This window comes from Aegilops tauschii, chromosome 3 (assembly GCF_002575655.3).
Source record: "Aegilops tauschii subsp. strangulata cultivar AL8/78 chromosome 3, Aet v6.0, whole genome shotgun sequence".
NCBI lineage: Eukaryota > Viridiplantae > Streptophyta > Magnoliopsida > Poales > Poaceae > Aegilops > Aegilops tauschii.
Window position 1 is genome coordinate 360,770,474 of NC_053037.3, and position 24,771 is coordinate 360,795,244.

General features: G+C 40.8%; 1 long non-coding RNA gene across 1 annotated transcript; it reads left to right on the forward strand.

The window, feature by feature from the left end:
* The first annotated feature begins 422 nt into the window (after positions 1 to 422).
* On the forward strand, positions 423 to 2,407 carry LOC120976742 (uncharacterized). The gene is made up of 2 exons (XR_005773035.3): positions 423 to 1,220; positions 2,145 to 2,407. It is a non-coding gene; the product is annotated as an uncharacterized lncRNA (long non-coding RNA).
* The last annotated feature ends 22,364 nt before the right edge of the window (positions 2,408 to 24,771 follow it).

Genomic DNA, 24,771 nt, shown 5'->3' on the forward strand with positions numbered 1-24,771 from the left:
ATTTGTAAAATACGTATATATCTGTACGTAAAAAAGAGCATACATAAAATACAATGCATACTACCTAAAAATTAGTATATGACTACCTAAACATTCTTATATACTACATACTACATACACATACTCTCCGATTTGATAGATACTATTCTAATCACGGCACCCATATATATAGGACAACACTATTCTAATCACGGCACCCATATATACACATATATAGGTGGCGATCGGGTTATTCCCGAAACTCCCGAACGCGGTGCGAGAAAAAGAAAAATCCTACCCCATGAGCTCTGGTCCACCACCTCCCCATCCCCATTCTTCCTCGATCCCATCGCCGCCCATCTGCCGACCCACCATGGCCTCTTCCTCGGCTCCGCCACGAACGCGCCGGAAGCACCCCACCGCCGCATCCCTACCATTGCTGCTGCCCCGCGCCCTGCTTCCCGGCCGCCGGTGCCGCCATCCACCTGGCTCGTGGCCGCCGACATCCACCCGACGCGGTAGCCGCCGCCATCCATCTTGTGCGGCCTCAACCGCCGCCATCCAACCCGCTCACTGACCCTGCCAACCATCTTGCACGGTTGCTTCCGCCACCGACCCTCCGCGGCCGCAGCTTCCAAGGAGCCAACCTCCTTGACGGGGGATCCAGCGACCGGCCGCATGCGCCGCCCCTACTCCTTCAGGCGAAGCGTCCAGGCACTTGCGGCTTGTGCCATTGGCCTCTCGGCCGCCGCCCCTAGCCATCCTCTCGTGTGGCCTTCCTGAACGCCGCTCATCGAACTTCCCCGTCGCCCCTTCTCCTTGCTGTGACGCCGCCACGCCTGGTCCCAGCTTGCCGGGTTCTCCCCCTCGCAACCCTCTGATCCCCCAGGAGGGCCGGCCTCCCTCCGTGCTACTTGTTCCCCTCCGCCTTCTGCTACATGGGCAACGCCTCGCCCCTCCAAACTCCGGCGGGGACATCACACCTCCACAGCCGCCACCCTGTCCGCCGCCTCTGTCGGAGGCTAGCCACAACGGAGGGTCCAGGCTCTAGCGAGGGAAGCGAAGGTGTTGCTTCAGCCTACGGCCGTCCCTGTCGCTGCTCATAGTCGACCCCGACCTTCTCTGGTTGCCTGGACAGAACTCCCTTTGCCATTGAGCGCAAGCACTGCCTGTATTTCTTCCACGACCAAGCCACTATGCTCATCTTCAGTTTCGTGTGCACTTGTTGCATAACAGTAGCGGTATGTTGATGCTCAGAGCACATGTTGTGTTGAAAAGATGTCTACTTTGCCTAATTATATTGCAATCCCGCAAGTCTATGAGCCATGCTCTGAACTACGAACATACTTGATAATACAAGTTGCTTGGTGCATTATCTTCAAATCTTTAAGGTCCCGGAAAGGCTACAGGCTTCCACACGGTGCCTGAAATATGCCAATTGCCCAATATCGTCTCCGTCCGAGCACAAAGCCGCTGCTGCCAGTCAATGCTTGGTCAATGACCAACCGTACAACACCTCAGCTGCTCTTCCCTCCCACGTGAGAAGTTCGTCACCTCACGCGCGAGCAGTCCATCTATCGCCTCCTGTGCGAGCACTCCATCACCACACACAGTGTTCGTTCGTCAGAGTTTGTCCTTTTGAAGACGTTGAAAATGGAGTTTGATGCGGCCGCGGGCAGGTGGTGCGAACTCGTCCATCCGGCCATAGTATACAAGTCTAATATATGATTTCGAGGCGAAGAATTTGGTTTTGTGTCTCTTACCGAGAATCTCTGTAGATATGGAAACTTGTCTCCTATAAATTTTTAAGATATATGGCACGCCGCCTCGCTCACGAGCAGTTCGTGCGACCAGCCATCTCTCATTGCTATTTTGCTTCGCGGATGCCATCCGTCGATTTGCACAGAAAACAGAAGTTCAGTGAATACGTCCTTCTATTCACCATCTCTCACATTGTTAGTTAAAAAATGTTGTGTTTTGTTCTAGCTTTGCTATTGCTTTCTGAAGTTCAATAGTATATGTGGGTGCAAAAAACAAGTGTTTTGATTTGTGGTTTCAGTTTCTTCGCAGATCCTTCTTCAAAAATGCAACAAAAAAAAAGAGTTTTCTTTCAAGTTTGTGCCATCATGACTGCATTAGCCTGACCAAGATTTATGTTTTTGTAGAACCACAAGACGGCGTTGGCAGGTGGATGTGTTGTATCAGAACATGAAGCACTGGTGCAAGCTAGTCCCATGCGGAGCTACTAGTGCTTCTCTTTTTGTAATTGATTAGCTGCTGCTGTTGTCCTAGGTTTTTTTAATCTTAAATTATTTCCGTTTCTAGGAAGTGTATGTGTTGGTCGTGCATGTAGCACGTGAAGTGTATGTGTTTTGTTGTGCATAATTTTCTTGATTTTCAATAGCACGTGAAGGTCATGTTTCAGAAATTCCGAAGTTCACGTGTACCACATACAGAAAAAATTCATCAAATGAGAAATAGGGACTGCCTAGGCCATTTCACCAAAAGCAAAAAATGAATAGAATGTCGCGACAAAAAAAGAATCAAAAGTTCACAAGATGTAACATAGTGACTTCGTAGAAAAATGGAAAAACCCACAATTTTGTTTTGTGTATCTAACCATTTCTAAACAATACTTAGAAGTTCAAATTTAAAAAAGAGGCAGTTTGATGTTTATTACAAACCTATGATTTCCCTGTTTATAAAAAGGCATAAATGTTCAAATTTAAATAACAGCGAAGTTCAAATGTTTATTATGAAAAAAGAAAGAAGGTCAAGGTAAAAAAATAGTGCATTTCAAAAAGTTATAACAAATGGGTTTTCCCATTTATAAAAAAAGACACCATTCGATCTTTTAACATTAAAAAGATGGAGAGGTCCGAAACCTTCACCGTTGAAATTAGTGTATAGAAGGGCCATATTCACAGAAAAAATTAATTTTTGTATGTTCGGAAATGGTGTGTTGAGAAATCAATAAAATTGCAACATCCAAATCTCCTGATTGGCAGATCATAAGATATTCAAAAAAAAACTGATTAGTTCATAAAAACATAAAACTTTGAAGCAAATACTTAAACGTTTCTAAATAAAAAAAACAAGAAGTTCAAAATTTAAAAATAGAGCAATTCAAAAATTCATAAGAAAGGATTTTTACCATTTCTAAATAAGAAACACGGGAAGTTTAAATTTAAATAACGGACAGGTTCAATCTTTATTACAAACCTATGATTTTTCCATTACAAAAATAATAATCCAAGAAGTCCAAATTACAAAAATAGAGAAGTTCGATATTTATACAGAACTTAAATTTTGCTTGTTATTAAATAAATAAAATCAAGAAGTTTAGAATTATGGAACGTATACACAAAACTCAAATTATTTCTGTTTTTAGGAAAAATAATAGTATCAATTTCAATCTTAAAAAATTGTGTGATGCTTATTTGAAAACCATATTTTCTCTGTTTTTCACGTGAAAGTTGCGTGTTTTCAACAGCTTTCCATCGGTATATCACTTGCTCAATTCCGGGGTAAGTGGTTGGAGAGTTACGGGTAAACAAATAACACGAGAAAAATAGAGTGAAGTTCAAAAAGAACTGCTCTAGAAGTTTAGCCTCTTCACGAAGTGCATTTTCGGAGACTTCTGTTTTTCCGATGAAGGCAAAACGCATGATCTCAGAAGTTGAGGTTGATAAATGCCAGAAGTTCACGTACTACACGGTGTGCATTTTGTATTAAAAAAGAATGAAAATGCAAAGCCTAAAGTTTTATTGCTAGAAGTTCAAGTGCTCGGCCCGAGAAAGTTCAAAAATTCTTGTGAGAGGGGTTGAACAAAAATAGGTGACAGAAGTTCAAGGTGAAAACAATGAGAAGTTTTAATACTGCAAGGAATGCATTTCAGGTGAGAATAAAAGTATAGAAAAAGATTAAAAGGTTTGTTGAAAGAATTTCAAGTGCTCTGTCCGGGGAAGTTCAAAAATTCTTGCGAGAGAGGTTCACCTTGTATTTCCATGTTCAAAACACAAAAAAGAAATTGTTTTTTGCGTTTTAAAATAACTCTCATTCCACAAAGAAGTTCAGTTATTATTTAGGAGCAATTTGATTTCAAAAAGAAAAATAAAAAATTCAAATTATAAAAAGGAAAAAGTTCATGTACTACATGGTGTGTGTTTAATAAGGGAAAAATGAATAAAAAGACAATGGTTTTCTCGTTATTAAAGAATGGAAACAAGAAGTTCAAAAATTAAATAACAAGAAGTTCAACTTTTAATAATAGAGCGCTTCAAAATTCATAAAAAAGATTAAGGAATAAAATCAGGAAGTCCATATTAAAAAGATGGAGAACTTCGATGATTATAGAAAACTTAGATTTTCCTCGTTATTAAAGAATGGAAACAAGAAGTTCAAAAATTAAATAACAAGAAGTTCAACTTTTAATAATAGAGCGCTTCAAAATTCCATAAAAAATATTAAGAAATAAACCAGGAAGTCCATATTAAAAAGATGGAGAAGTTCGATGATATAGAAAACTCAGATTTTCCTCGTTATTAAAGAATGGAAATAAGAAGTTCAAAAATTAAATAACAAAGAAGTTCAACTTTTAATAATAGAGCAATTCAAAATTTCGTAAAAAAGATTAAGAAATTCAAATTAACATTCATACAAAACTCAAATATTTTCATGTAACCGAGAGAAGTTTAGATTGATAACTGCCAGAAGTTCAAGTACTACACGGTGTGCATTTTGTATTAAAAAGAATAAAAAGAAAGACTGAAAGTTTTGTTGTTATAAGTTCAAGTCCTCGGTCGGATAAAGTTAAAAAAATTATTGTGAGAGGTTTGTACAAAAGGAATATCATTTGTGTAACACTAACGAATGGATGAGAAAAATTAGAAACAAAAATACGTCACAGAAGTTCAACGTGAAAACAGTAGGAAGTTCACCAACTACACTGAATGGATTTCAGATGAAAAACTTTTAAAATCGTCGCGAGTATGAAAAAATGATCAATACGGGAAAGTTGCGTGTTTACAGCAGCTTTCCACCGGTATATCACTTGCTTAATTCTGGTGAGTGTTCCGGTGAGTGGATGGAGAGCTACGAGCAAAAAAAGCACGTGAAAAGCAGAGTGAAGTTCAAGTAAACATGCCGAGAAGTTCAAGTTCTTCACGCACTGCATTTTTGAAGAATCTGTTTCGCCATAAAGGCAGAACCAATGATCCCGCCATTTTTGAAATTACTTGAGAACGGCTAGGAATCAGAGAAAACCATGAAAATGAAAAAGTTTCGCATTTTCCGTAGCTTTTCAACGGTATATTATTTGCCCCATTTCGATAAAATTTGTAAAATTTCAGCAAAAATACATTTTGAGCCATTTTCAAAATTGACATAAAACTGTAATGAATTAGGAGAAACAATATATACCAAAAAGTTTCGCATTTCCTCAAGCTTTCCAACGCCATATCATTTGCTGCATTCGGACGTAAGGTTAAAAAATTAGCTCGAAAATACAAACCCGGTAGAACTTGTACCGTTTTCTAGATTACTTTTAAACCATTCAAAATTAGAAAAAACTTTCAACAATAGAAAGTAGCGCTTTTTCATAAGTTTTCCAACGCCATATCATTTGCCTCAATTGGATTAGCCGTTTAGAATGACATTGAAAATACGAACTCGGCTGTTCGGTTTGTGAAATTTTATGATTTTCCAAATTACTCTTAAACCATAAGGAATTAGAGAAACTTTCAACATGTGGAAGGAGCGGTTTTATAGCATATTTCCAATGCCATATTTTTTGCCTCATTCCGACAAACGGTTTAGAAATGCGATCGAAAATACGATTCACGTTTTTTGTATGAAGAAAAAACGGTTTTCAAAACTGCTCTTAAACCGCTTACATTTTCCCAAAACTTTAACTTGGGTCATGATAGTGGTGTTCCATAGCTTTCCAACGGTATATTGCAAGCCCCATTTGGGCAATGTTGGTGGAAGTTCAACCTAGCACTGGGAGAAGTTCAGGTCGAACAATTCAGGCAGTAAAATTGCAAAAAAACGCAATTTTATCACGACCCGAGAGCAAAATCCGCCAACGAGCGGGATTCCTATTTAAAACCGGTATTTAGTTGCTAAAAACGTTTCTAGATTACACTAACATCATATAGAGCACGACTAACCAGAATAATTCGCGGGGGGGGGGGGGGCACGGTTGCGAACATAGCCCGAAGGTCGGGTTCGTATAGAGGGAAGTTCAGGCGCGTTACTCAGGCAATTCAGGTTGTGATCAGAATATTATTCTGATCCCGTGATCAGAATAGTGTTTATGTATATATATATATATATAGGGAAAATCCATCCTACCACCCGGTGGTAGTTACCCCATATATCTCATATACTACCATGTGGTACTATATATACTATATTTTTATTTTAAATATGTTCATATACTATATCTAAGATATTTCAAAGCAAGTTACATGAAAAAATTGCATATGAGTCCATAGTTTTTGTTATTTTTTGAAATACGTACGTATTTGTAAATGAAAAAGAGCATACTAAAAATATGGTACATACTACCTAAAAATTAGTATATATACTACCTAAACATTGTTATATAGTACATACTACACGTACATACTCTTGGTTTCGATATATACTACATACAACATACAAAACGCAAGTGGTGGTAACTACCACTGATTGTAGGAAACATTTGTCCTATATATATATATATATATATATATATATATATATATATATATACTCCAGCAATTTTTGGCCTTTTCTAGTCGATCCCCCAAACTTAACGTTCTAAGCTTCAATTTGATCACGTTCAAAGCAGGTTCAACCGAAAGTAGCATGCATTCAAACATAAACATAGATAGTTTTCCATAACCGAACATAAAACATAAATTTAAACTAAGCTAAACTACTTTCGGTCGAAGTAGAGGTCAAGCCAATCCTTCCTCGTCATGTACGGTGTGTCGCGAGCCGGGTCCGGGCCGGTGCCGTCGTTGGGGAAGGCACTCCTCCACTCGTCGACGTCGATCTCCTCGTCCTCGGGGCTTGATACGTCTCCAACATATCTATAATTTTGGATTGCTCCATGCTATTATATATTCTGTTTTGGATGTTTAATGGGCTTTATTATACACTTTTATATTATTTTTGGGACTAACCTATTAACCCAAGGCCCAATGCAAATTGCTGTTTTTTTGCCTATTTCAGTGTTTCGCAGAAAAGGAATATCAAACGGAGTCCAAACGGAATGAAACCTTAGGGAGCGTGATTTTTGGAACAAACGTGATCCAGAGGACTTGGAGTGGACGTCAAGCAATCAACTAGGAGGCCACGAGGCAGGGGGGCGCGCCTACCCCCCTGGGCGCGCCCTCCACCCTCGTGGGCCCCTCGTGGCTCCACGGACCTACTTCTTCCTCCTATATATACCTACGTACCCCGAAACCATCCAGGAGCACCACGAAAACCTCTTTCCACCGCCGCAACCTTCTGTACCCGTGAGATCCCATCTTGGGGCCTTTTCCGGCGCTCCGCCGAAGGGGGCATCTATCACGGAGGGCTTCCACATCAACACCATAGCCTCTCCGATGATGTGTGAGTAGTTTACCATAGACCTTCGGGTCCATAGTTATTTGCTAGATGGCTTCTTCTCTCTCTTTGGATCTCAATACAAAGTTCTCCTCGATCTTCTTGGAGATCTATTTGATGTAACTCTTTTTGCGGTGTGTTTGTCGAGATCCGATGAATTGTGGGTTTATGATCAAGATTATTTATGAACAATATTTGAATCTTCTCTGAATTCTTTTCTTTATGATTGGTTATCTTTGCAAGTCTCTTCGAATTATCAGTTTGGTTTGGCCTACTAGATTGATCTTTTTTGCAATGGGAGAAGTGCTTAGCTTTGGTTTCAATCATGCGGTGCTCGATCCCAGTGACAGTAGGGGAAACGACACGTATTGTATTGTTGCCATCGAGGATAAAAAGATGGGGTTTATATCATATTGCTTGAGTTTATCCCTCTACATCATGTCATCTTGCCTAATGTGTTACTCTGTTCTTATGAACTTAATACTCTGGATGCATGCTGGATAGCGGTCGATGTGTGGAGTAATAGTAGTAGATGCAGGCAGGAGTCGGTCTACTTGTTGCGGACGTGATGCCTATATACATGATCATGCCTAGATATTCTCATAATTATGCACTTTTCTATCAATTGCTCGACAGTAATTTGTTCACGCACTGTAATACCTTTGCTATCTTGAGAGAAGCCACTAGTGAAACCTATATCCCCCGGGTCTATCTTCCATCATATTAATCTTTCCTCAACTAGCTATTTCTATCTTCGTTTATTTTGCAATCTTTACTTTTAGTCTTTATCATCAAAATACCAAAAATATTATCTTATCATCTCTATCAGATCTCACTTTTGCAAGTGGCCGTGAAGGGATTGACAACCCCTTTATCGCGTTGGTTGCAAGGTTCTTATTTGTTTGTGTAGGTACGAGGGACTTGCGTGTGGCCTCCTACTGGATTGATACCTTGGTTCTCAAAAACTAAGGGAAATACCGGTACGTCCATTTTGCATCATGCTTTTATATTGATATTCATCGCATTATGGGATGTTATTACACATTATGTCACAATACTTATGCCTATTCTCTCTTATTTTACAAGGTTTACATAAAGAGGGAGAATGCCGGCAGCTGGAATTCTGGGCTGGAAAAGGAGCAAATATTAGAGAGCTATTCTGCACAACTCCAAAAGTCCTGAAACTCCACGGAAGTTATTTTTGGAAATAATAAAAAATACTGAGCGAAAAAATACCAGAGGGGACCCACACCCTGGGCACGAGGGTGGGGGGCGCGCCCTACCCCCCTAGGCGCGCCCCCTACCTCGTGGGCCCCCTGTTGGCCCTCCGGTGCCCATCTTCTGCTATATGAAGTCTTTCGTCCGAAGAAAAACCATAAGCAAGCTTTCGGGAAGAAACTCCGCCGCCACGAGGCGGAACCTTGGCGGAACCAATCTAGGGCTCCGGCAGAGCTGTTCTGCCGGGGACACTTCCCTCCGGGAGGGGGAAATCATCGCCATCGTCATCACCAACGCTCCTCTCATCGGGAGGGGGTCAATCCCCATCAACATCTTCACCAACACCATCTCCTCTCAAACCCTAGTTCATCTCTTGTATCCAATTCTTGTCTCTAAGTCTGAGATTGGTACGCGTAGGTCGCAAGTAGTGTTGATTACGCCTTGTAGTTGATGCTAGTTGGTTTATTTGGTGGAAGATCATATGTTCAGATCCTTTATGCATATTAATACCCCTCTGATTAGGAACATGAATATGCTTTGTGAGTAGTTATGTTTGTTCCTGAGGACATGGGAGAAGTCATGATATTAGTAGTCATGTGAATTTGGTATTCGTTCGATATTTTGATGAGGTGTATGTTGTCTCTCCTCTAGTGGTGTTATGTGAACGTCAACTACATGACACTTCACCATTGTTTGGGCCTAGAGGAAGGCATTGGGAAGTAATAAGTAGATGATGGGTTGCTAGAGTGACAGAAGCTTAAACCCTAGTTTATGTGTTGCTTTGTAAGGGGCTGATTTGGATCCACATGTTTCATGCTATGGTTAGGTTTACCTTAATACTTCTTTTGTAGTTGTGGATGCTTGCAATAGGATTTAATCATAAGTGGGATGCTTGTCCAAGTAAGGACAGCACCCAAGCACCGGTCTACCCACATATCAAATTATCAAAGTACCGAACGCGAATCATATGAATGTGATGAAAACTAGCTTGACGATAATTCCCATGTGTCCTCGGGAGCGCTTTTCTCTATATAAGAGTTTGTCCAGGCTTGTCCTTTGCTACAAAAAGAATTGGGCCATCTTGCTGCACTTTATTTACGCTTGTTACTTGTTACTCATTACAAATTATCTTATCACAAAACTATCTGTTATCGATAATTTCAGTGCTTGCAGAGAATACCTTGCTGAAAACCGCTTATCATTTCCTTCTGCTCCTTGTTGCGTTTGACACTCTTACTTATCGAAAGGACTACGATAGATCCCCTACACTTGTGGGTCATGAAGACTCTTTTCTGGCGCCGTTGCCGGGGAGTGAAGCGCCTTTGGTAGGTGGAATTTGGTAAGGAAAAATTTATATAGTGAGCTTAAATTTACTGTCACTTGTTACTATGGAAAGTAATCCTCTAAGGGGCTTGTTCGGGGTATCTTCACCCCGACCAGTAGAGCAAAGAGTTTCTCCTCAACCTACTGAACCTACTGAAAATGAAAATGTTTATTCTGAAATTCCTTCCGGTATGATAGAGAAACTGCTAGCTAATCCTTTTGCAGGAGATGGAACATTGCATCATGATTTACATCTAATCTATGTGGATGAAGTTTGTGGATTATTTAAGCTTGCAGGTATGCCCGATGATGTTATCAAGAAGAAGGTATGCCCTTTATCTTTGAAGGGAGATGCATTGACATGGTATAGGCTATGTGATGATATGGGATCATGGAACTACAAACTATTGAAATTAGAATTTCATCAGAAGTTTTATCCTATGCATCTTGTTCATCGTGATCATAATTATATATCTAATTTTTTGCCTCGCGAAGGAGGAAGCATCGCTCAAGCTTGGGGGAGGCTTAAGTCAATGTTATATTCATGCCCCAATCATGAGCTCTCAAGAGAAATGATTATTCAAAATTTTTATGCTCGGCTTTCTGACAGCAATCGCTCCATGCTCGATACTTCTTGTACTGGTTCCTTTATGATGAAGACTATTGAATTCAAATGGGATTTATTAGAAAGAATTAAATGCAACTCTGAAGATTGGGATCTTGACAAAGGTAAGGAGTCAGGTATAACACCGAAGTTTGATTGTGTTAAATGTTTTATGGATACCGATGTTTTCCGTAAATTTAGCACTAAATATGGACTTGACTCTGAGATAGTAGCTTCTTTTTGTGAATCTTTTGCTGCTCATGTTGATCTCCCTAAGGAGAAGTGGTTTAAATATCATCCTCCGATAGAAGTAAAAGTAGTTGAACCTATTAAAGTTGAAGAAAAGACTATCACTTATAATGATCCTGTTGTTCCTACTGCTTATGTTGAGAAACCACCTCTCTCTATTAGGATAAAGGATCATGCTAAAGCTTCAACTGTGGTTCATAAGAGTAATAATAGAACCTATACACCTCCTGAGCAGGTTAAAGTTGAACCTAATATTGCTATGGTTAAAGATCTCTTGGCTGATAATATTGATGGGCATGTTATTTATTTCTATGATGAGACTTCTAGAATTGCTAAACCCGGTGCTAAGGATAAACATAGACCAGTGATAGGCATGCCTGTTATTTATGTTAAAATAGGAGATCATTATTATCATGGCTTGTGTGATATGGGTGCTAGTGCTAGTGCAATACCTATTGACTTATATAAAGAAATTATGCATGATATTTCACCCGCTGAGTTAGAAGAAATTGATGTCACCATTAAGCTTGCCAATAGAGATACCATTTCACCGATTGGGATTGTTAGAGATGTTTAAGTCTTGTGTGGGAAAGTTAAATATCCTGCTGATTTTCTTGTTCTTGGTTCCCCACAAGATAGTTTGTGTCCCATTATATTTGGTAGACCCTTCTTGAACACTGTTAATGCTAAGATAGACTGCGAGAAGGATGTTGTTACTATTGGCTTGGATGATATGTCTCATGAGTTTAATTTTTCTAAATTTCGTAGACAACCTCGGGATGAGGAATTGCCTAGTAAAGATGAAATTATTTGTCTTGCTTCTATTGCCGTACCTCCTAGTGATCCTTTAGAACAATATTTGCTAGACCATGAAAATGATATGTTTATGAATGAAAGAAGGGAAATAGATGAAGTGTTCTTTAAACAGGGACCTATTCTGAAACACAACTTGCATGTTGAAATCCTAGGGGATCCTCCTCCACCAAAGGGTGATCCCGTGTTTGAGCTTAAACCATTGCCTGATACTCTTAAATATGCTTATCTTGATGAAAAGAAGATATATCATGTTATTATTAGTGCTAACCTTTCAGAGAAGGAGGAAGAAAATTTATTGAAAACTCTGAAGAAGCACCGTGCTGCTATTGGATATACTCTTGATGATCTTAAGGGCATTAGTCCCACTCTATGTCAACACAAAATAAATTTGGAGAAAGATGCCAAACCAGTTATTGATCATCAACGACAGCTGAATCCTAAGATGAAAGAAGTGGTAAGAAAGGAAATACTAAAGCTCCTTGAGGCAGGTATAATTTATCCCGTTGCTGATAGTCAGTGGGTAAGTCATGTCCGTTGTATCCCTAAGAAAGGAGGTATTACTGTCGTTCCTAATGATAAAGATGAATTGATTCCTCAAAGAATTATTACAGGTTATAGGATGGTAATTGACTTCCGTAAATTAAATAAAGCTACTAAAAAAGATCATTACCCCTTGCCATTCATTGATTAAATGCTAGAAAGATTATCCAAACATACACATTTTTGCTTTCTAGATGGTTATTCTGGTTTCTCTCAAATACCCGTGTCAGCTGATGATCAAGCAAAGACCACTTTTACTTGCCCTTTTGGTACTTTTGCTTATAGACGTATGCCTTTTGGTTTATGTAATGCACCTGGTACCTGTCAAAGATGCATGATGGCTATATTCTCTGATTTTTGTGAAAAGATTTGTGAGGTTTTCATGGATGATTTCTCCGTTTATGGATCCTCTTTTGATGATTGCTTGAGCAACCTTGATCGAGTTTTGCAGAGATGTGAAGACACTAACCTTGTCTTGAATTGGGACAAGTGCCACTTTATGGTTAATGAAGGTATTGTCTTGGGGCATAAAATTTCTGAAAGAGGCATTGAAGTTGATAAAGCTAAAGTTGATGCTATTGAAAAGATGCCGTGTCCTAAGGACATCAAAGGTATAAGAAGTTTCCTTGGTCATGCCGGCTTTTATAGGAGGTTCATTAAGGACTTCTCAAAAATTTCTCGGCCTCTGACTAATCTATTACAAAAAGACATACCTTTTGTTTTTGATGATGATTGTGTAGAAGCATTTGAAATACTTAAGAAAGCATTAATCTATGCACATATTGTTCAGCCACCTGATTGGAATTTACCTTTTGAAATTATGTGTGATGCAGCGATTATGTTGTAGGTGCTGTTCTAGGGCAAAGAGTTGATAAGAAATTAAATGTTATTCAATATGCTAGTAAAACTCTAGACAATGCCCAGAGAAATTATGCTACTACTGAAAAAGAATTCTTAGCAGTTGTATTTGCTTGTGATAAGTTCAGACCTTATATTGTTGATTCTAAAGTAACTATTCACACGGATCACGCTGCTATTAAATATGTTATGGAAAAGAAAGATGCTAAACCTAGACTTATTAGATGGGTTCTCTTGCTACAAGAATTTTATTTGCATATTATCGATAGAAAGGGAGCTGAGAACCCCGTTGCAGATAACTTGTCTAGGTTAGAAAATGTTCTTGATGACCAACTACCTATTGATGATAGCTTTCCTGATGAACAATTAACTGTCATAAATGCTTCTCGTACTGCTCCATGGTATGCTGATTATGCTAATTACATTGTTGCTAAATTTATACCACCTAGTTTCACATACCAACAAAAGAAAAGATTTTCTATGATTTAAGACATTACTTCTGGGATGACCCACTTCTTTATCAAGAAGGAGTAGATGGTGTTATTAGGCGTTGTGTACCTGAGCATGAACAGGAACAGATCCTACGCAAGTGTCACTCTGAGGCTTATGGAGGACATCACGCTGGAGATAGAACTGCACATAAGGTATTGCAATCCGGTTTTTATTGGCCTACTCTCTTCAAGGATGCCCGTAAGTTTGTCTTGTCTTGTGATGAATGTCAAATAATTGGTAATATTAATAGAAGTCAAGAAATGCCTATAAATTATTCACTTGTTATTGAACCATTTGATGTTTGGGGCTTCAATTATATGGGACCGTTTCCTGCCTCTAATGGATATACACATATTTTAGTTGATGTTGATTACGTTACTAAGTGGGTAGAAGCTATTCCAACTAGTAGTTCTGATCATAACACCTCTATTAAGATGCTTAAAGAAGTTATTTTTCCGAGGTTTGGAGTCCCTAGATATTTAATGACTGATGGTGGTTCACACTTTATTCATGGTGCTTTCCGTAAAATGCTTGCTAAGTATGATGTTAATCATAGAATTGCATCTCCTTGTCACCCACAGTCTAGTGGTCAAGTAGAACTGAGTAATAGAGAGCTCAAATTAATTTTGCAAAAGACTGTTAATAGATCTAGAAATAATTGGTCCAATAAACTTGACGATGCATTATGGGCCTATAGAACTGCATATAAAAATCCTATGGGTATGTCTCCGTATAATATGGTTTATGGAAAAGCATGTCACTTACCTCTCGAATTAGAACATAAGGCATACTGGGCTATTAAAGAACTCAATTATGATTTCAAACTTGCCGGAGAGAAGAGGTTATTTGACATTAGCTCACTTGATGAATGGAGAACCCAGGCCTATGAGAATGCCAAATTGTTTAAAGAAAAAGTTAAAAGATGGCATGACAGAAGGATACAAAAGCGTGAGTTTAATGTAGGTGATTATGTATTGCTATACAACTCTCGTTTAAGATTTTTTGCTGGAAAACTTCTCTCTAAATGGGAAGGTCCTTACGTTATCGAGGAGGTCTATCGTTCCGGTGCCATAAAAATCAACAACTTCGAAGGCACAAATCCGAAGGTGGTGAACGGTCAAAGAATCAAACATTATATCTCAGCTAATCCTATAAATGTTGAAACCAATGTTATTGAAACCGTAACCCCGGAGGAATACATAAGGGACACTTTCCAGAACGTTTCAGACTCCGAAAAGGAATAGGTATGTGGTACGGTAAGTAAACCGACTCCAAAACAGTTCTAATGGAAATTTTTCTCCGTTTTGGAATATTTAGAAAAATAGTAAAATAAGAAGCAGTCCGGGAAGGACACGAGGCCTCCACGATGGTGGAGGGCGCGCCCTACCCCCATAGGCGCGCCCCCTGCCTCGTGGGCACCTCGTGTGCTCTCCGGACTCCGTTTTCTTGCACGATACTTCTTTCGGTCGGTAAAAATTCATTATATAATCTCCCGAAAGTTTTGACTCTTGTATCCCGCAAATATCCTCTGTTTTCGTTTTGAGTTGTTTCTGCCGCAGATTAGAGCAAGATGTCTTCTCAAGAGTCGGTCGGGGAGAGTCGGGTGTCTCATCCGACACCAGGACCAGGAACAAACCGCGATGCTGACCACTTTGGGCCAGCGACGGAGGAAGAGATGGAGGCCGATTTGAAAAGGATAGATGCCATGGAGGAGGACCAAGAAGTCACTTCTCACTACCGGATTGGATACATGATGGGGGAACTACAGAGCTCGGCTATTCCGAACTCGGTTATCCCTTCCAATGTTAGATTTCTTTCTTATGAAAATATGAAGAAGAGTGTTACTTGTTCCCCCGCAGCTATGCAACATCCATGGGTGCAAGGAGCTTTAACCGTCACGGGTAAGCTCTGTAAGGAGATATTGGATCTCAAGCACCAACTCAATAAGCTCGAGGAAGAGAATTGTATCCTGAGGAGTATCATCGCCAAGAATATCACACCATCACCTCCGAAGAGGGAGACATAATCATATGGGTATGGGCACTCCCCTTGGAAACTGCCAAGCTTGGGGGAGGTGCCTCGGTATCGTATCACCATCACACTCCTATCTTTACCGTTTTTCTTAGTTCGATCCTTTTAGTAATATCTTGATCTAGTAGAATAAAATTTTAGTATGATTTAGTTTTGAGTTTTTCTTTATGATCCCTCTATGTAATCGAGTCCGTGAGCAATATAATAAAGATTAGTGTTGAGTCAAGGGCTTGATTATCTTGTTATGAACTTAATACTCTAGATGCATGCTGGATAGCGGTCGATGTGTGGAGTAATAGTAGTAGATGCAGGCAGGAGTCGGTCTACTTGTTGCGGACGTGATGCCTATATACATGATCATGCCTAGATATTCACATAATTATGCACTTTTCTATCAATTGCTCGACAGTAATTTGTTCACGCACCGTAATACCTTTGCTATCTTGAGAGAAGCCACTAGTGAAACCTATGGCCCCCGGGTCTTTCTTCCATCATATTAATCTTACGTCAACTAGCTATTTCTATCTTCGTTTATTTTGCAATCTTTACTTTTAGTCTTTATCATAAAAATACAAAAAATATTATCTTATCATCTCTATCAGATCTCACTTTTGCAAGTGGCCGTGAAGGGATTGACAACCCCTTTATCGCGTTGGTTGCAAGGTTCTTATTTGTTTGTGTAGGTACGAGGGACTTGCGTGTGGCCTCCTACTGGATTGATACCTTGGTTCTCAAAAACTGAGGGAAATACTGATACATCCATTTTGCATCATGCTTTTATATTGATATTTATCACATTATGGGATGTTATTACACATTATGTCACAATACTTATGCCTATTCTCTCTTATTTTACAAGGTTTACATAAAGAGGGAGAATGCCGGCAGCTGGAATTTTGGGCTGGAAAAGGAGCAAATATTAGAGACCTATTCTGCACAACTCCAAAAGTCCTGAAACTCCAGGGAAGTTATTTTTGGAAATAATAAAAAATACTGAGCGAAGAAAATACCAGAGGGGACCCACACCCTGGGCACGAGGGTGGGGGCGCGCCCTACCCCCCTGGGCGCGCCCCCTTGCCTCGTGGGCCCCCTGTTGGCCCTCTGGTGCCCATCTTCTGCTATATGAAGTCTTTCGTCCTAAGAAAAATCATAAGCAACCTTTCGGGAAGAAACTCCGCCGCCACGAGGCGGAACCTTGGCGGAACCAATCTAGGGCTCTGGCAGAGCTGTTCTGCCGGGGACACTTCCCTCCGGGAGGGGGAAATCATCGCCATCGTCATCACCAACGCTCCTCTCATCGGGAGAGGGCCAATCTCCATCAACATCTTCACCAGCACCATCTCCTCTCAAACCCTAGTTCATCTCTTGTATCCAATTCTTGTCTCTAAGTCTGAGATTGGTACATGTAGGTTGCAAGTAGTGTTGATTACTCCGTGTAGTTGATGCTAGTTGGTTTATTTGGTGGAAGATCATATGTTCAGATCCTTTATGCATATTAATACCCCTCTGATTATGAACATGAATATGCTTTGTGAGTAGTTACATTTGTTCCTGAGGACATGGGAGAAGTCTTGCTATTGGTAGTCATGTGAATTTGGTATTCGTTCGATATTTTGATGAGATGTATGTTGTCTCTCCTCTAGTGGTGTTATGTGAACGTCGACTATATGACACTTCACCATTTTTTGGGCCTAGAGGAAGGCATTGGGAAGTAATAAGTAGATGATGGGTTGCTAGAGTGACAGAAGCTTAAACCCTAGTTTATACGTTGCTTTGTAAGGGGCTGATTTGGATCCATATGTTTCATGCTATGGTTAGGTTTACCTTAATACTTCTTTTGTAGTTGCGGATGCTTGCAATAGGACTTAATCATAAGTGGGATGCTTGTCCAAGTAAGGACAGCACCCAAGCACCGGTCCACCCACATATCAAATTATCAATGTACCGAACGCGAATCATATGAACGTGATGAAAACTAGCTTGATGATAATTCCCATGTGTCCTCGGTGGTGCTTTTCTCTATATAAGAGTTTTTCCAAGCTTGTCCTTTGCTACAAAAAGGATTGGGCCATCTTGCTGCACTTTATTGACGCTTGTTACTTGTTACTCGTTACAAATTATCTTATCACAAAACTATCTGTTACCGATCATTTCAGTGCTTGCAGAGAATACCTTGCTGAAAACCGCTTATCATTTCCTTCTGCTCCTCGTTGGGTTCGACACTCTTACTTATCGAAAGGACTATGATAGATCCCCTATACTTGTGAGTCATCAAATACTTACGCTACTTTGCTGCATCACCCTTTCCTCTTCAAGGGAAAAACCAACGCATGCTCAAGAGGTAGCAGGGCCCACCTCGACGCCCTCCGCACCGCCGTCGCCGCCGCCTTCCACCTCGTCATCGGAGGAGAGCACGAAAACCTCGCCGCCGTCCTCGCCGCCTTCGACCTCGTCATCGGAGGAGAGCGTGATAACCTCGCCGCCCTCCATGCCGCCGTCATCGCCACCTTCGACCTCGTCATCGGAGGAGAGCGCGATAACCTCGCGCCCTCCGCACCGACAAAGATCACCTGCTCCGCCTCCACGAGCTCCGGGTGCTACCGGCGGAGCTCTTGCATGTAGGCCTCGTCGGGGGCCTCGGCCTCGAGGCGCTCCCACGCCTCGCGGTCCTCCCGCGCCATAGCCGAGCTCACCACCCCTGGCTCCGGTGGAACGAGGTGGACCAGACGTGTGATGAAGGGGAAATTGAACATAGCCGTCGCGCCGTGGTAGCGGACCTACCAGCGGCCGTCCTCCATGGCCGCGAGCTCGGCCGTGTGGATACTACCGAGCCACCGGCGGGTGTGGGTCTCCCGATCTTTAATCTCGGTGACCCACGTCTCCCACCACCGCTGCCGGACCTGAGGTAGGACCTCATCGGCTGCCGGGTCCGAGAGAGGACGGGGAAGTCCTCGAACTGGTGTAGGGGCGCGGCGGCGGGCAGATCAGAGGACCGACGACGGCGGATCGAGCCCGCGGAGGACGACGGGGACACCTCGGCGGCCACCTCGTCGGCGTCGGGCGAAAAGGCCGTGATAAACCTCTTTTTGGCAGTTGGCTCCTCGAGCTCCCCGGCACACAGGCAGAGGTTGAGGATGGAGGCGCCGGCGATGGAGGCGCCGGCGATGGAGACGCCGGCGATGGCGGCGACCTACCAATGGTTTCGAGGGTTGTGTGTGTCTGTGTGAGCGGAGGTTTTGGGGAGTGTGTGATGTGTGTGGAGGGGGGCGGGGGGCAAGGTGGTGTTTGAGGAAATACCGCGGCAACTGAAAATTTTACTAGGCAGGAGTAACAAGGCGGGGCTACTGAAAATTTGGATCAAGGGCGAGCAGATATTTTTGAGATTGCGAGGGATGCAGAGGCGGGAGTTAAATGCCGGGGCTATTGAAAGTTTGAATCAATGTACTGAAGCAGAGCAGGAGTAACAGACGGTCCGCACATACTAATTGTGTGCTATCAAACATTAAAACCTTCCAGGCGGTAGATATTTTCAAGATTACGAGGTAGTAATATTTTCGAGATTGCGAGGGATGCAGAGGCGAGAGTATTTGGGGAGCGAGCTAGTGTGCTTCACACGCCGGCTGTGGACTGTAGCCGACACACCTTCTCGCGTAAGCCACAGGTGCACTATACACCGACGGTGCTCCAGGATGTTTTGTACTACATCTCACACAGTTGGTGATAATAAACTGTGTGGGATCTACTTGATTTTCCATCTTGATTTGAATTACATAATGGGGTGACAGCGGCAATGGCGGTGTTTGAATTGCTAGACCTTTTATCTGCAGTGAACATGCAAATATATGTGTGTCATAAAAGAATTGGAATTATTCAGGGTTCGTTTGAACATTTTATACATTAAACTGGTTTTCTAGTCATTTCAGGTGCACAATTCAAAAATAAACTACATGCACATGCTCCGGTGCATATAAGTTGGTTGAAAAATCAAATATGTGTCCATGGGTGCATGCTTAGGTCCCATGCAAGAAATGGGAATGAATTTCAAACACCAGGCTAGGTTTGAGTATAAGCTTCTCACAAACCAGAGCTTCTCACAACAAGTGTGATGGTTTCGGTAGGGAACGTTTCACCTTTCTGGACGAAACAATATACGTTGCCTCTTCTTGATTTCAATTTTTTCCAAGTGTCAACATAGAACAACAGGAGTGTTGTGTTAATTTTTGGAATTTTTTTGGGGTTTGTTTGGACATTTTATACATTAATTGAGTTTTCAATGCATTTATGTGGATAATTCAAATTCGAACTACATGCACATGCTCTAATGCATCTAAATTGGTTGAAAATTCAAATTTGTGTCCTTGGTTGCATGATTAGGTCCCATGCAAGAAATGGGGATGAATTTTGAACACCACGGCACCGTGGCTCTCCGGCAAACGTCTATGTACTTGCTTTCGACATTCTAGTAAATCCAAAAGTCGTCCAAAATTCATAAAACTTGGCATGCTATCATGGAGCGGCATCAACATGCCGTGGTAAAAATTTTGTCCCGTTTCGGGCAGGTTTGAGTCTAAGCTTCTTACAAACCAGAGCTTCTCACAAGTGTGATGGTTTCGGTAGGGAACGTTTCACCTGTATGGACGAAACGATATCCGTTGCCTTTTCTTGATTTCAATTTTTTTTCTAGTGTCAACATAGAACAACAGGATTGTTGTGTTAATTTTTGGAAAAATTTCGGGGTTCGTTTGAACATTTTTATACATCAATTGAGTTTTAAATGCATTTATGTGCATAATTCAAATTTGAACTACATGCACATGCTCTAATGCATCTAAATTGGTTGAAAATTCAAATTTGTGTCCTTGGTTTCATGCTTAGGTCCCATGCAAGAAATGGGGATGAATTTCGAACACCACGGCACAGTGGCTCTCCGGCAAGCATCGACGTACTTTCTTTTGTAATTCTAGTAAATCCAAAAGTCATTTGAAATTCATGAAATTTGGCATGCTATTATGGAGCGGCATCAACATGTCGTGGTAAATTTTTTATCCCATTTGGGGCAGGTTTGGGTATAAGCTTCTTACAAAACAGAGCTTCTCACAACAAGTGTGATGGTTTCAGTAGGGAACGTTTCACCTTTATGGACGAAACGATATCCGTTGCCTCTTCTAGATTTCAATTTTTTTTTCCTAGTGTTAGCATAGAACAACATGAGTGTTGTGTTAGTTTTTGGAATTTTTCGGGGTTCGTTTGAACATTTTTATACATCAATTGAGTTTTCAATGCATTTATGTGCATAATTCAAATTTGAACTACATGCACATTCTCTAATGCATCTAAATTGGTTGAAAATTCAAATATGTGTCCTTGGTTGCATCCTTAGGTCCCATGCAAGAAATGAGGATTAATTTTGAACACCACGGCACCGTGGCTCTGCGGCAAACGTCGACGTACTTGCTTTTGTAAAGGGCAGCCCCAGTGCATGTATCTCCCGCTTGCGCAGGGTCTGGGGAAGGGTCCGACCACTTTGGGTCTATTGTACGCAGCCTTTCCCTACATTTCAACAAGAGGCTGTTTCCAGGACTTGAACCCGTGACCTCATGGTCACAAGGCAGCATCTTTACCACTGTGCCAAGGCTCCCCTTCGACGTACTTGCTTTTGTAATTCTAATAAATCCAAAACTCGTCTGAAATTCATGAAACTTGGCATGCTATCATGGACGGGCATCAACATGTCGTGGTAATTTTTTTGTCCCATTTGAGGCAGATTTGCGTATAAGCTTCTCACAAACCAGAGCTTCTCACAACAAGTGTGATGGTTTCGGTAGGGAATGTTTCACCTTTATGGACGACACGATATCCGTTGCCTCTTCATGATTTCAATTTTTTTTCCTAGTGTCAACATAGAACAACAGGAGTGTTGTGTTAATTTTTGAAATTTTTCGGGGTTTGTTTGGACATTTTGATACATCAATTGAGTTTTCAATGCATTTATGTGCATAATTCAAATTTGAACTACATGCACAGGCTCTAATGCATCTAAATTGGTTGAAAATTCAAATATGTGTCCTTGGTTGCATGCTTAGGTCCCATGCAAGAAATGGGGATGAATTTCGAACACCACGGCACCGTGGCTCTCCGGCAAATGTGGACGTACTTGCTTTTGTAATTCTAATAATTCCAAAAGTCATCCAAAATTCATAAAACATGGCATGCTAGCATGTTGCGGCATCAACATGCCGTGGTAAAAAATTTGTCCCATTTGAGGCAGGTTTGGGTATAAGCTTCTCACAAACCAGAGTTTCTCACAACAAGTGTGATGGTTTCAGTAGGAACATTTCACCTTTATGGACGAAACGATATCCGTTGCCTCTTCTTGACTTCAATTTTTTTCCTAGTGTCAACATAGAACAACAGGAGTGCTGTGTTAATTTTTGGAATTTTTCGGGGTTCATTTGGACATTTTTATCAATCAATTGAGTTTTCAATGCATTTATGTGCATAATTCAAATTTGAACTACCTGCACATGCTCAAATACATCTCAATTGGTTGAAAATTCAAATCTGTGTCCATGGTTGCATGCTTAGGTCCCATGCAAGAAATGTGGATGAATTTCGAACACCACGGCACCGTGGCTCTCCGGCAAACGTCGACGTACTTGCTTTTGTAATTCTAGTAAATCCAAAAGTCGTGCGAAATTCATGAAACTTGGCATGCTATCATGGAGCGGCAGCAACATGTCATGCTGAAATTTTTGTCCCATTTGAGGCAGGTTTCGGTATAAGCTTCTCACAAACTAGAGCTTCTCACAACAAGTGTGATGGTTTCGGTAGGGAACGTTTCACCTTTATGGACGAAACGATATCTGTTGCCTCTTGTTGATTTCAATTTTTTTCCTAGTGTCAACATAGAACAACAGGAGTGTTGTGTTAATTTTTGGAAATTTTCGGGTTTCGTTTGAACATTTTTATACATCAATTGAGTTTTCAATGCATTTATGTGCATAATTCAAATTCGAACTACATGCACATTCTCTAATGCATCTAAATTTTTTGAAAATTCAAATTTGTGTCCTTGGTTGCTTGCCTAGATCCCATGCAAGAAATGGGGATGAATTTAGAACACCACGGCACCGTGGCTCTCCGGCAAACGTTGACGTACTTGCTTTTGTAATTCTAATAAATCCAAAAGTCGTCCGAAATTAATGAAACTTGGCATGCTATCATGGAGCGGCATCAACATGTCGTGGTAAATTTTTGTCCCATTTGAGGCAGGTTTGGGTATAATCTTCTCACAAACAAGAACTTCTCACAACAAGTGTGATGGTTTCGGTAGGTAACGTTTCATCTTTATGGATGAAACGATATCCGTTGCCTCTTCTTGATTTCAATTTTTTCCCTAGTGTCAACATAGAACAATAGGAGTGTTGTGTTAATTTTTGGAATTTTTCGGGGTTCCTTTGGATATTTTTATACATCAATTGAGTTTTCAAAGCATTTATGTGCATAATTGAAATTTGAACTACATGCACATGCTGTAATGCATCTAAATTGGTTGAAAATTCAAATTTGTGTCCTTGGTTGCATGATTAGGTCCCATGCAAGAAATGGGGATGAATTTCGAACACCACGGCACCGTGGCTCTCCGGTAAACGTCTACGTACTTGCTTTTGTCATTCTAGTAATTCCAAAAGTTTTCCAAAATTCATGAAACTTGGCATGCTATCATGGAGCGGCATCAACATGTCGTGGTAATTTTTTTCCCATTTGGGGCAGGTTTGAGTCTAAGCTTCTTGCAAACCAAAGCTTCTCACAACAAGTGTGATGGTTTCGGTAGGGAACGTTTCATCTTTATGGACGAAACGGTATCCGTTGCCTCTTCTTGATTTCAATTTTTTTCCCTAGTGTCAACGTAGAACAAGAGGAGTGTTGTGTTAATTTTTGGAATTTTTTGGGGTTCGTTTGGAAATTTGTATACATCAATTGAGTTTTCAATGCATTTATGTGCATAATTCAAATTTGAACTACATGCACATGCTCTAATGCATCTAAATTGGTTGGAAATTCAAATATGTGTCCTTGGTTGTATTCTTAGGTCCCATGCAAGAAATTGGGATGAATTTTGAACACCACGGCACCGTGGCTCTCCGGCAAACATCGATGTACTTGCTTTTGTAATTCTAGTAAATCCAAATGTCCTCCGAAATTCATGAAACTTGGCATGCTATCATTGAGCGGCATCAACATGCCGTGGTAAAATTTTAGTCCTGTTTGGGGCAGGTTTGAGTCTAAGTTTCTTTCAAACCAGAGCTTCTCACAACAAGTGTGATGGTTTCGGTAGGGAACTTTCACCTTTATGGACGAAACGATATCCGTTGCCTCTTCTTGATTTCTATTTTTTTCCTAGTGTCAACATAGAACAACAAGAGTGTTGTGTTAATTTTTGGAAATTTTCGGGTTTTGCTTGAACATTTTTATACATCAATTGCGTTTTCCATGCATTTATGTGCATAATTCAAATTCGAACTACATGCACATTCTCTAATGCATCTAAATTCGTTGAAAACTCAAATCTGTGTCCTTGCTTGCTTGCTTAGATCCCATGCAAGAATTGGGGATGAATTTCGAACACCACGGCACCGTGGCTCTCCGGCAAACATCGACGTACTTGCTTTTGTAATTCTAACAAATCCAAAAGTCGTCCGAAATTCATGAAACTTGGCATGCTATCATGGAGCAGCACCAATATGCCGTGGTAAATTTTTTGTCCCATTTGAGGCAGGTTTGGGTATAATCTTCTCACAATAAGGAACTTCTCACAACAAGTGTGATGGTTTCGGTAGGTAACATTTTATCTTTATGGACAAAACGGTATCCGTTGCCTCTTCTTGATTTCAATTTTTTCCCTAGTGCGAACATAGAACAATAGGAGTGTTGTGTTAATTTTTGGAATTTTTTTAGGTTCGTTTGGACATTTTTATACATCAATTGAGTTTTCAATGCATTTATGTGCATAATTCAAATTTGAACTACATGCACATGCTCTAATGCATCTAAATTGGTTG